Below are 13,988 nucleotides of genomic sequence, written 5' to 3' on the forward strand. Positions count from 1 at the left end.
AGCCCTGCTTTCACCACCTATAACATAAAGAAAATGTTGGGATCTAGTCTCCAAAAGGGGCAAGGATTATTTCTGATTTATTCTCAGCTCTATACTCATAATTAAGCATTTAATCCAGCACATAGTAGGTTCTTTACTAATAGTTATCGAGTATGAATGCATATATACCTAGCATGGTTCTCAATATTTATTGAGAATGAATGCATATTTACCTAGTATAAAACATAGAAAGCCTTCAACTGATAACCATTACTAATACAACATTAGAGGTCCCTAGCCTTAAGTCTTCTTTCTTTCCTTAATTCTGGATTATTCTTAAAGCCTAAACAGGATCTAATGAATTCTTATCATCCAGTGATGCCATGATTGTCTCATCTCCAGCCATCTTCATCCTAAGCTTGATCCACCTGGTAATAAAGCAATACTTACTCTTAATACCAGTTCCTCCTTCTAGGTAATCTGAACCCTGTCTCTTCCTATATTGGTGCCCATTTGACATAGCAAATGTCTTTGAGCTCAGACCATTCCCAGGAAATGGGGTTGGCAAGGATATTGCCAGCTTGCAGTTCACCCGTATTGAGGTTTAGGGCAGCACGGATGTAAGTAGCAGGAGTGGGAGTTGCTTCCATGACTCTATAAAGGCAAACTAGACTGACTACATGGTAGAGAATACTGTGGCTGAGGCTCAACTGAAGAGTCCAAGGCCTGGATGCCACTGTCCCTGCCTCCTTAGGCTAGTCCTAACTCTAGGCAGCAACAGAGGTGAAGCACATTGACCCTTGTTGCCAGGGGTTGTCTTTTAAGAATCCCATGGTGAGACCTAGAAGCATGGAACAGACTGTTGATCTCAAAGAGGAGGTGGGCGTGGGTGGGTGGGAAGAGACCAACCAAAGAAATTGTGTGCATGTCTGTATAACCCATGGACACAGACAATAGGGTGATAGAGGCCTGGGCGGGGGCAGGAGGGAGGACTATAAGGGGTCAATGGGAGAAAAAGGGAACATATCTAACACTTTCAACAATAAATATTTAATAATTTTTAAAAAAGAATACCATGGAAGGCTGCAGCTCCAGGTCCCCTTCCCAGACAGGTGTGTGGAATTAGTCTCATTTGGTTATCCAGCAAGTACTGAAGATGAAGCCTGCTATGCCTGCTGGCTGTTCCTTTCTGAGCAGAGTGTGTATTTGCACAGTATGGAAACCACCAACACCAACATCTATTCTAACTTGAGCTGCTCTTGTGATTTTTCCTTGTCCCACTGGTGGCTAGGTCTTATTCCAAACTTGCTGTAACATTTTATCAGCCACTTGGCCTGTCGGTAGAGAAGTGCTAATTGCTTAAATATCATTGTTTTCTCATGTGGACAGGAAGTCCATGGGTTAGAGCGGAAATGCAGGTGAGAGCTCCATGTAAATGGTGAACTCTTGTTAAAGAGCCTTGCCTCTCATTGTCACCAAGAGGCTGTTTTATATCCACAGAGGTCAGTGGGAATGTGGCTGAACTCTCCTTCTGGAAATACTCCCATCTTTAAATCTTGCTGCTGCAGGTGGGTGTAATTCTGGAAATTTTATAACTGTTCTTTATCAGGAAGTCACAGAGTAAGAGCAGAGTTGGAAAGAGATGATGATACAATAAAGGAACTGCAAAAGAAGTTCTCTCCAACTTGTATTTCAGATGAACTTCCCCTGTCTTGTACTGTTTATTTTCTGCGATTAAAATAATAAAATGTAATATGGAATCAGAGCCACAGGATTCCAAAGAGTGGTTTTTTCCTAAACTGCTTGCAGAATTGATTGAATCAATTTAGAATCTTTTTGGTTTAAGTTTCCAAGGTTCTTTTATAATCTTTCTTTTGTTTGCCTTGCTCTATAATTATTTCATATTGCATTTTAATTGTTAATATAGTCCATTAATTCATGACTTCATGTTTTATTTGGTAGAACACCAGACTCATAGATGATTAGTGATAGTTTATGAAGTAAACTTTCTTAGTTCGGGGGGCTTCTATTGTGTGAAACTGAGTATATACAAATAATGTCTTTGATTTTCTCTCAGTGCAAATGGTGTAGTCACATTGACCTCTAATCAAAAAATGAGAAAAGTAGCCAAAGACAATATAAGAAAACTGATGTTTCTCATTAATTGCTACTAATTTCATAATCAAGATGAGTTTTGCCAAGGCATTTTTGGAAGATTACTAAAATTGTTAAATATAAGATTTTTTAAATGCACATATTTTGTTTTATTTTCATAATATTTTATTAGCAATCAAAATAGGCAAAAAAAATCTTCAAGAGAAAAATAAAAAATACTATCATATACTGTCAACTCTATGGTAATGCACTTTTTGACACCACCTACAAACAAGCCTTTGAACAATAATAATTCACTAAATTGTTACTTTATAATAGCATTATAGCTGGCAAGAATGGGGAAGGGGAAAGCAGGGTCATTAGCCCAGGAAAAAGCTAATTGTAGGCCATATAAGTAAAAAGCATAAAGCAACTGGATTTTGTTTCATTGTGATTGGAGTGGTTTTTGAAAGGAGTAAAATATGTCATCCATCTGCTTTTAAGGAAGGCAATTCAAACATCTCATTCAATAAATAGAATAATAAAAAGCAACTTATAACTTCATGATATAGTTACAAGAGTTAAAGAAGAGGGAGGAGATATTAACAGACATGCACGGAGACCACACACAGTCACACAGAAAGAGATAAAGAAAGGGGCCCCACGAAGGAAGAGACACGCAGCCAGTAACACAGAAACAGAAGCAGGGCAGACTTTTACAGAGAAGGACCTTCATCTGTGGTCTTTGAATTTTTGGTCCTTGTAGCCCCTGAAACTAGTGAATGCTTCACACAGAAAAAGCAACCAGCCTTGTCACTTGGGGCTTCTTGACTAAGGACTGAACTTTAGTTAAGAATCGGGATCCATCAGCTAGCCCTCCCACCTTCTAATTGTCTTGGCCAAAGTAATAAAGTCTATCTACTTGTACCAAGCTGCATTAGAAAGAATGCTAACTTATTCTCTCACTTGTAAAATATGAAACAAAGCTAAAGTTAATACTTTGTTTGACATTCCCCCCAAAAAACAATCCAAAAACAAAATAAAAAACAATGTTATTTACTTTAAGAACTGGTGTGTGTGTGTGTGTGTGTGTGTGTGTGTGTGTGTGTGTTTGTGTTTCTTTTCTCTATGGTATGTGTTTTTTAAGGAAGAAATAGAAGAGTGTTTACCAGCTTTGCACATATCTTTTCTTAAAGGATCTCCTTGAGAATCTAAGCTTTGAGAACAATATCTCAGGCAGACAAGATGAGCAGTAAAAGAGCCAGCCAATAGCAGTAGCAACCCTGCACAACCTAGAAAGATCGCAGCAAGACACCCAAAGGGAAACTGGCTAGAATGGGCAAATGGGGGTAGCAGTCACTGCTGCTTCAAGTGTTCCTACCCCTGTGCTAGGACTAACACTTTAAAGCCTCATTGAAAAGTTGTATTTAAAGATAAACCTGTACTAAGTTTATGCTAGTCAGAAATTTTTTATAGAGTTATTGAAGTACTAGAGGCCCGGTGCACGAAATTTGTGTATGGGGGAGGGGGTGTGTCCCTCAGCCCAGCCTACACCCTCTCCAATCTGGGACCCCTCTCAGAATCCAGGACTGCTGGCTCCCAACCACTCGCCTGCCTGACTGCCTGATTGCTCCTAACCGCTTCTGCCTGCCAGCCTGATCACTTCCTAATCACTCCCTGCCAGCCTGATCGATGCCTAACTGCTCCCCTGCCAACCCGATTGCCCCTAACTGCCCTCCCCTGCAGGCCTGATCACCCCCCAACTGCCCTTCCTTTAAGGCCTGGTCCCTCCCAACTGCCCTCTCCTGCTGGCCTGATCGCCCACAACTGCCCTCCCCTGATGGCCATCTAGTGTCCACATCTTGTGTGTTGGAGTGACGGTCAATTTGCATATTACTTCTTTATTATATAGGATAGTTGACATACCTAAACTCACATGCAGGGTGTCCCAAAAAAAGTATACACACTTTAACAGCTGATAGCTCAATTTTGAAAATAAAATGTATTTTAAAAAACATTGCCTTTATAACTATTCAAAGTGTGTATATACATTTGGGGGGGGTGCCCTATATTTAAAGTATAGAATTTGAACAACTCCTATAAGATAATGGACATATTCATCACCATCTCCAAATTGATCTGACGTTTGATGGTGAACTCTGAGTCCTTGTGGTAGATCTGTATACCTGCATGAGGTGCTAGTCATCATAGCAGACAGCAGGCACCCAGAGCTGGCCTGAGGGGTCCATGAGGAAGTGTCTGAGGACTGGCAAGCTGGGGTGGGGTTTGGGATTGGGGAGAGTTGGTTTCATAGAAAAATTGTTGAAACAGAAAGCTACAGCAATTCTTGGCAAAGAACCTTTACCCTATTCCATCAGAGATTTAATTTGCATTTCTCTAATAATATTGAACATCTTTTTTTATGTTTATTTGCCATTCACGTATCTTTTTAGGTGAAGTGTCTGTTCAAAACTCTTGCCCCTTTTAAAAATGGATTCTTTGTTTTATATTATTATGAGAGTTCTTTATATGTTCTAGATATTAATCTTTTATCAGATATTTATGTATACTTGGCAAAGATTTTTCTCCTTTAGCTTGTCCTTTCATTTTTCAAAGAGCAACAATTTTAATTATTATGAAGTCCAATTTTTAAATTTTTTATGAATTGTGCTTTTAGTATTGTATCTAGAAAAATCTTTGCCTAATCCAAGATTATGAATGATTTCTCTCATTTTCTTTGAGATGTTGCATGGTTTTAGGTTTTGCATTTAGGTATATAAGCGATTTTGAGTTAATTTTTGCATAAAGTGTGTAGTATGGATCAAGTTTTGTTTATTTATTCATTATTTTGCATATAGTTATCCAATTGTTTAAGCACCTTTTGAAAAGACTGTCCTCTCACCACTGAATTAACTTTGCACCTTATTAAAAAATAAGTTGTCCATTAAATTTAGGTCATTTTCTAAACTATTTTGTTCCATTTTTATATTTTTCCAACTTAGTAGCAATATCACATTGTCTTAATTTCTACAGCTTTATAATTTTAGTCCTCTAACTTTCCTTTTTGTTTTCAACATTGTTTTAAATATCCTAGTAGACTCAGAGATCTTAAAACCTACAAAAGTCAAAACCTAACATAACATAATTATTAAATTATAATGCTAGCATCCTTAATCAACAATCAAGTTTAGAAAGAACTAAGAAGCATTCAAATGGATGTTATCCGTACATTAGTGTCTTGCTATCCCATATCCAGAAACTGTATTCATTAGAAGAATCCTATCAAGGAGAACAGTCTTCCAACTGAAACAACCAACTTGCATAAGAGGGAATGAAAGCTTGAGATGGCAAATAAGAAAATAAGAGAAAATTTTAATTTCTTTAACTTTATTTTCCAAGTCCAAACATACTCTATTCAGGAATAACTCAGAGATGTTATCTTTAAGGCACTCCCCTTCACTCAGCACAACAAAGGCTCAGGCACTGAGCAAGATGACACAGGCTGAAAATACAATTTATATATGTGCATATATAATTCTTCTCTGTCACCAAGAGAAATTCCAAGAACGACAGTGGGAACTTATAAAATGAGCAAGCTGTTTATGGTGGCCATTTGCATTTAAGTGACATGCTTACATAAATTAAGTATACATGGGAAGGGAACTGTCTTATAAAGAATTTCCTTACCAGTAAAGCTAGACAAATTTTAAGGTCATGAGCTTCCCAACACTGAGTTCAGAAATAGACTGGAAGCCCTTCATCAGGAGTGTTGGGGAGTGAATTTCTACACTCGGTAACAGGCAAATGTCACTGACTTCAAGAGTGGCATCCAACTCCAAACATTGATGAGGTTTGAACCATTCATCATATGACATCAATAACTACAGTAAGGGTGTAGTTTTCAAGCTCTATTCCACAGGGTTCTAGCATCCCTACGTTTAAAAAGAGGTAGCATTGTTTTGGTCTCTGCCTTGGCTACTGCCCTAGGAGTGTAACCAAAGCCTGGGTTGAGCAAAATTTATTAGATTCCTACCAGTTCAGAAATTAAAGTATTTCTTCCGCCATTGTTTTACACTCTCACTTATATAAACACATACCGGATTTTTTGGTTATTCAAGCAGCATTTCACACTCAACTGGCCCATTCTTCTGTGGGAATTTTTCCTTTGCTCACATCGATGGCCACATGAACCTTTTCAGAATCCGGCAAGATGCAGCAATAAAAGTGACTTTGGCCCACATGTTTGACTGTAGAGCTGCTATCTACCCCAGATCAAATAGTTTTTACTCTATAAATAAAGCGTTTGACCTGTTCGTTTTAGCCAGCTTGTCTAAACATAGAAGTTTAGCTGAGAAGTGATCCAGATTTCCAAGTGTCCAGACCTTAACATATGTAACACACATGCACATGTTCTCACACACATGCAGACTTGTGTACACACACATGCTGGAATTCTCCCCTCTTTGGCCAGTTTCAGAGCATCTGTCCTCCTTCTTCAGAAGAGTCACCCAGTAAATAATCCTAGGATTTTTCCAGAGCACCTCTTGTTCAGTAGGCACTAGAATAAAAAATAGGGCAAATACCAATCATAAAGGACATTGCTGTTTAGTTTTGAGCCACAAAAGCAACAAAGGATGGAAAAGGGGGAGTACCTGTGGTCTGTGATTACTGGGGTGGCAGACTTCCAGAGACACCGAACCTGGACTTCGTTTCATTAGGATTCTTTCTAAGTTGCTATTAAGAAGTATTTTCAACAATCTCTTTTTTTATTAGCCGTTTGTGCCCATTATAGTTTTCTAGTTGCTAGCTTGTTATGAATTTAATATAAATAAGGTTCTAAAAATGTCTCACATGAGGAGTTGCAGGGCTGGGTATGCCATTTAGAATGTATAAAAAGCCTATGTAAAGGACTTCCCTTGCAATGAGACTCTTTTATATTTAATAGAACTGTCATATAAACATATACTAGCATTTAAAATTCAGTTTCTAGGCTATAAAATAAACACTATTTCTAATATTGCCATTGGCTTTCACATGCATAGAGCTTAGTTCATTAAATGCCCTTTACTCCATTTATGTGAAATGTGTTTTTAACCACCAGAGCAGCACATAAAATGCATTATCCCTTGAAATGCAGCTATTATCAAGGAAATAATAGTGAAAGTCAAACATACCAAATGTTCAAGCAAATTATAGTTCATTTTAACACCTTATATAGTGCCACAAATCTGGTAAACTTCTATTAAATTATTATTGATGACTATGATAATGGCATTCATATTCATAATTTGAAATATAAATGTGGACATAGATCACAGTAAAGATTATAGATTTATATAGGTATAAATTTATAACTCAATATTCACCTGAAAGTTATGTAGTAGCAATACTTTATTTATTTTACAAGTTAAAATAAAGTTGTTCTCAGTTGCTTATCTTTATAAACATCAGTAAAAATTCACTATAATGTACCTCACTTTTCTCATATGAAAAATTTTTATAATGGTAGTAACCTGACTCATAGTTTCTTATAAATAAGTTAACACATATAAGTTCTTAGAACATTGCTAAGCACATAACCAGTACTCAGTAAATATTATCTACCACTAATATTATTTTTCTAGAGCTTTGATTTAAAGTCCCCAAAAATGAACACTTTGTCACATGTTTTGGAATTTTTTCATGAGACAAAACAAAAATCATGAGTGTAAATTTTGTGCCAAATAGAAAGTGGTATATTGTTTGTCAATATATAGCAGCAGTCAATCTAGATCAATATATTTACAAACAAATATTTTCTTGTGTATAATTTTTATTTGAAAATTGACAACTTAGGAGCATGACCACTGTCATTAAAAGGTTATGTGGACAGACATAAATAATATGAATACATAAAATATACTAAAATTAATTTTAAAAAGAAAATATTGATGGTGGAATCACCAAATGGTTGCAAAATAACTGACATTCTGATAAATGATACTAAAACATTGGGCTATTTCTATATAACACAACACACACAAAAAAGTAAATGCCTGGTAAGTTAAAGTCCACAATATGAAAATAAAAACTGCAAATTTTGGGGAGACAACCTGAGAGAATATTTCTATAACATCAGGATACAAAAGAATTTATTAAACCGAACACAAAACCCACAAACTATAAAGAAAAAAATGTTTAAAATATATCTATTAAAATTTAAAATTTCTGTGTGCCAAAAGGTAACATAAAAAAAGTAAGACAAGTCACAGACTAGAGGGAGATATTTGCAGACATATTAAAACCTCCTTTCCCCCAAATAGTATCTGGAATTCTTCATGTGTTATAAACCAAAAGACAACCCAATAAAAAGTGGGCAAAGAATTCACAGAAAAGAAAATACAATGATCAGAAATATGTAAAAGTATCCTTAACCTCACTACAATAAATGGGTTTACAAATTCAAATGGTCAGAGAGTGTGTGCATCTGGCTACACCTGACTACATTGAAAAAGACTAAGTCATGTAATATAAAACAAAAAATCTGAAAAGTTAAAAATCTGTTTTAAGACTTCAGGAAACAATCAAAATAGCTAGGACTTGTGGAGCCAAGATTCCAAAGAAAAAGAAAACAGAGACATAAACTCAACATTCACTGTTGCCTACTTTGTTGAAATACTTGCCAATCTGTAATTTTTAGCCAAGAGGCTAAAAGCCAAACAAAAACAGGTAACTAAGGAATTTGGATCTTCAAAGTTTCCAACAGTTGCAAGGGCTGAGGAAACAAAACTAGAGATCAGGCTTCATCATGGAAGATCCTGATAAAATGCCCCAGATGTTTAGTTGAGACCCCGGGAAAGTATCAGAATAGACTGCCTCTCACTATTACTGAAAAATACCTGGTTTAGTTCAACCCATCGTATATTAAGATGACCTATTTCTATTCTAATGGTCTGTCTGTTAGAAGCAAAGTTAGTCTTCTCTGTAGAAAATTAATATTACCATGAGCCTCAAATTATCTTTACACTTTTTCATATACAATGACTGATGTCCATTAAAAATGACCAGTTATACCAGAAACAGAATCAAACACTTAAAATAAAAACAAAAATGGAAAAAGTAGAAACATATCCAAAGGAGAGCCAAATAGTAGAATTATCAGACACTGGTTTTAAAAGAATAGTAGTTAATATGTTCAAGAAAAATACACAAGATGGGAGGTCTTTAGTGAAGAACTAGAGTTAAGAGGAAAGAATCAAGTAAAATTCTAGTTTGGAAAAATATAATTACCAAAATTAGGAACTCAATGGTTTAATGGAAGCCTAGACATTATTAATGAGAGGATTAGAGAACTGAAAGACAGGTTGGCATAAAAATAGCTTGAGTGAAGCACAGTAAGAAAAAAGGGAAAGTACAGAATATATTACAAGAAACATGTTGAACATAATGAAAAGATCTAGCATGGCCCTAACTGGATAGAGCATCGGCCTGCAGACTGAAGGGTTTGATTCCAATCAAGGGCACATGCCTGGGTTTCAGGCTCGATCCCCAATAGGGGGCGTGCAGGAGGCAGCCAATCAATGATCCTCTCTCATCATTGATGTTTCAATCTCTCTCTCCCTTCCTCTCTCTGAAATTATAAAAATATATTTAAAAAAAAAAAGATCTAGCGTGTAAAAAGGTCTAGTATGTGTGAAAGGAGAGAAGGTTCAAAGTGGGACAGAAACAATATTTGAAGAAATATGATTAAGAAATTTTATAAATTTGTAGTAAATATCAAGCCACACACTCAAGCAGTTTTATGAACCACAAAAGAGATAAATATAAAATAAATCCACATAGATACACATCACAGTAAAACTATTAACATCAAGGATTCAGTAATACAGAGATACAGAGAAAATATCAAATGTTTTTCTTGCGTCTAAAATGTTTCATACTAATTCTAGTTGATCTACCATTTTTAATTGTCAGTTGCATCTCCAAGTGAAAAATCTGATTAACACTTTTGTGACTGAAAGAAAATAACAACAGACCTCATCACATTAGACTAGGTTGAATTTTTTAAGTGGAAAATTCCTTGGAATTGAGTTGGTATGCTAAATCTGAGGCCTTGCATAGATCTTCAAATATTTTCCAGGTTGGCCTGGGGTGGGTGGAAAGGGAACCAGAGAAACGCCTTTGTAATTTTGCTTTGAAGGGCTGGCCCAAGTGGTGTAGGAGATTACAGAGCCAAGTGGGTTTCCTAATTACTCTTACCGCACTATCTTTCTCTCAGACTGATTTAAATTAAATCCAGACATACTGCCTTGGTTTAAAACAAATTTTAAACAGTAAAGCAGAATTATTAATGGCTTCATTTTCCTTCTTATCAAATGCTGACATATCCAAGATAGATTTGGGAATTATTGGTACCTAAGCACTCATCTCCTTTATCATTTAAAGTTGATGATTTCCTAAATTAATACTTAGACCCTTCTTTAATTAGACATACAGAAATAAAAGGAGAGTATAAAGTTTTCTCATACATTTGGACCAAAATTACTTTTTTACTTAGTATAGTTAAAATCATCAAAGACAGTTTCCATGTTTTACCAATGGATTATCTGCAGTTTATAGGGATATTGTTCTACAGAGGAAAAACAAACTGAGGACTTTTATAAGAGGGCATTCTTGGTTCAGGGTGCATTATAAATGATGTGCTATCACTTTTAGAGCCAACAAAAAAAAAAGAGACAAGGTTTTAATGTTAAAACACTAAAATTGATTTATTGCTATTATGCTTGTCTAATACAGGAGAAACTGTTTTATAATGTTGATAAGGTGAGCATAGAATTTAGTTTGGCTACAGATACAGGTTTTTGTGTAATGTAACTACAGAAACAATGTCTTGAGGGTTCTCTGAGGAGTGGACTGAGTTGAGATAGACCACTAGAAACTCACTGCATTCTCAGTAATCTGGAGGGTAATAATGAGCCCATCTCCTTCAAGCAGCTAAATTTCTCTAGCTTCATACCTATGGGTTTGCACAAGAAGTGAAATTTCACCTCAAACCTGTCAGAATAGCTATTGTAAAACCTAGAAGAAGGAGGAGGAGGAGGAGGAGGAGGAGGAGGAGGAGGAGGAGGAGGAAGAGGAAGAGGAGGAGCAGGAGGAGGAGGAGGAGGAGGAGGAGGAGGAGGAGGAGGAGAAGGAGGAGAAGAAGAAGAAGAAGAAGAAGGAGAAGGAGAAGGAGAAGGAGAAGGAGAAGGAGAAGGAGAAGGAGAAGGAGAAGGAGAAGGAGAAGGAGAAGGAGAAGGAGAAGGAGAAGGAGAAGGAGAAGGAGAAGGAGAAGGAGAAGGAGAAGGAGAAGGAGAAGGAGAAGAAGAAATAAGTGTTGGTGAGGATATGAAGGAAAAGGAGCCCTTGTGTATTTTTTGGTAAGAATGAAAAGTGATGCAGCCACTATGGAAAGCAGTATGGAGGTTTCTCAAAAATTTTAAAACATAACTACATATGATCTAGCAATTCCACTTCTGGGTATTTAGCCAAAGGAAACAAAAATACTAATTCAAAAAGATATATGCACTTCTATATTCATTGAAGCATTATTTACAATAACCAAGACATGGCTATTGTATCCAGAGCATTAATCAAGGTATGCTCACCTGAAGCAGAAGTCACTGGAGCTACAAAAAGGTAGGAACACATTTTTTAAAAATATGTTTTTATTGATTTCAGAGAGGAAAGGAGAGGGAGAGAGAAATAGAAACATGAATGATGGGGGAGAATGATTGATTGGCTGCCTTCTGCATGCCTCACACTAGGGATCGAGCCCACAACCTGGGCATATGCCCTGACCAGGAATTGAAACGTGACCTCCTGGTGCATACATTGATGCTCAACCACTGAACCACACTGGCTAGGTGGAACAAAATTTTAAATGGTAATTTTGACAGAGCACTGGAGGCTGAGTGTGGACTAGCTTTGAGACTGATAAACTCTTAGGAGCCACAATCTTATGAAGACCCCACACTCTCATGGATCTTACCTTCAGAAACCCTACTATGTTCTAATGATGAAGATGTGAGAAAGACTCCTCCTCCCCCAGACTCTGGCAGGCAGAGAGAAAGTTGATCTCCTCCCCAAAACATATAACCTGTCTCATCATGACAAATACTTTGACCCAACCTTATTCAGAGGCATTCTACAAAATACCTGACCAGTGCTCCTCAAAACTGTCAAGGTCACCAAAAATAAGGAGAGTGAGAAATTGTCACAGCCAAGAGGAGTTTAAGGAGACATGAAAACTGAATGTACTATGGACACAGACAATAAATAGTGTGGTGAAGACCTGGGGCAGGGGGCGGGGTGGGGGGGTCGGGGGAGCCTAGAAGGGATGAATGGAGGAAAGAGGGGGAAATCTGTAATACTTTTAACATAAAAATATTTTTTTAAAAAAGATTCCATGTAATATAGTATCCTAGATAGGATCCTAGAACAGGACATCCTATATAATGAAAGGCTAATATGCAAATCAACCAAATGGCAGAATGACCGGTTGCTCTGACGTGCACTGACCCCCAGGGGGCAGACTTTCAATGCAGGAGCTTCCCCCTGGTGGTCAGTGCACTCCCACAGGGGGAGTGCCACTCAGCCAGAAGCCGGGCTCACAGCTAGCAAGCGCAGTGGCGGTGGTGGGAGCCTCTCCCGCCTCCTCAGCAGTGCTAAGGATGTCCAACTGCACTAAGGATGTCTGGGGAGCGGGCCTAAGCCAGCAGTCGACATCCCCCGAGGGCTCCCAGACTGCAAGAGGGCACAGGCCGGGCTGAGGGACTCCCTGAGTGCACGAATTTCATGCACCAGGCCTCTAGTTAGGTATAAACTCAGGAAATCTGAATAACATATGGACTGTAATAATAATGTATCCATGTTAGTTCATTAATCATATTAATGTACCATACATACTAATTGTAAATGTACAATTACATAATTGGAAGTGTAACATAATTAGAAGGGAAACTGGGAGAGAGGGATATGTGAAAACTTTGTGATGTCCAATTTTTCTGTGAACCTAGAACTATTCTAAAACATAAAGTTTACTAAAAACTAAGCTAAAATTAATATATAGAAATGGATTTTGGAATTTTAAAAATCATCATTTTTCAAAACAAATGAATTAACTGAGCTAGGCAATGAGCAACAATAACAGCCAATATCTCCTAAAAGAGATAACCAGACATCATGTGCTTACTGATGAAAACACCTCCAGGAAATGCGGAGGGCAGAGACACGTGTTAAACAGCACCAAGAGTGAGCAGGGAGGAAAATCCAACTGTTCGGAACCATAGGACGAATGACCCATGATATGGGTCACATATTCTGCTTACCAGCCCTGTTTGTGAATAGGGTTAGGCCTCTGACCTAGGTGTAGCTGGTCAGATGACTTTACAAGGTCATCTAGAATTTCTTCCCCCTCATCACGAGTCAAAACAAAATTCACACACTGGAAGTAACCACCAGCTTCTCCAGAAATCTCAATTCCTCTCTTAGTTAGTACAGGGTGCTATAACAAAATATGTACTATAAACTTGGTGGCTTACAAACAACAAACTTTTATTTCTCACGGTTCTGGAAGTTGTGAAGTCAAAGGTCAAGGTACCTATAGAGTCAGTGTCTGATGAGAGCTCACTTCTTGGTCCAAAGACAGCCATCTCTCTGGGGTCTCTTTTATAAGGGAACTAATCCCATTCATGAGACCTCCACCCTCAAAACCTAGTCACTTCCCAAAGGCCTCACCTCCAAATACTGTGGCATTGGGCATTAGGATTTAACACATGTATATTGGGGAAAGGGAACACAAACATTCAGCTGATAACAACCCCATTAACAAGTATCAAGGCAGAGCCCAAACATCTAGTATAACCTTCCATTTCCTCCAATTAGGGGGTCCATAA

This window comes from Cnephaeus nilssonii (genome assembly GCF_951640355.1).
Source record: "Cnephaeus nilssonii genome assembly, chromosome: 9".
Taxonomy (NCBI): Eukaryota; Metazoa; Chordata; class Mammalia; order Chiroptera; family Vespertilionidae; genus Cnephaeus; species Cnephaeus nilssonii.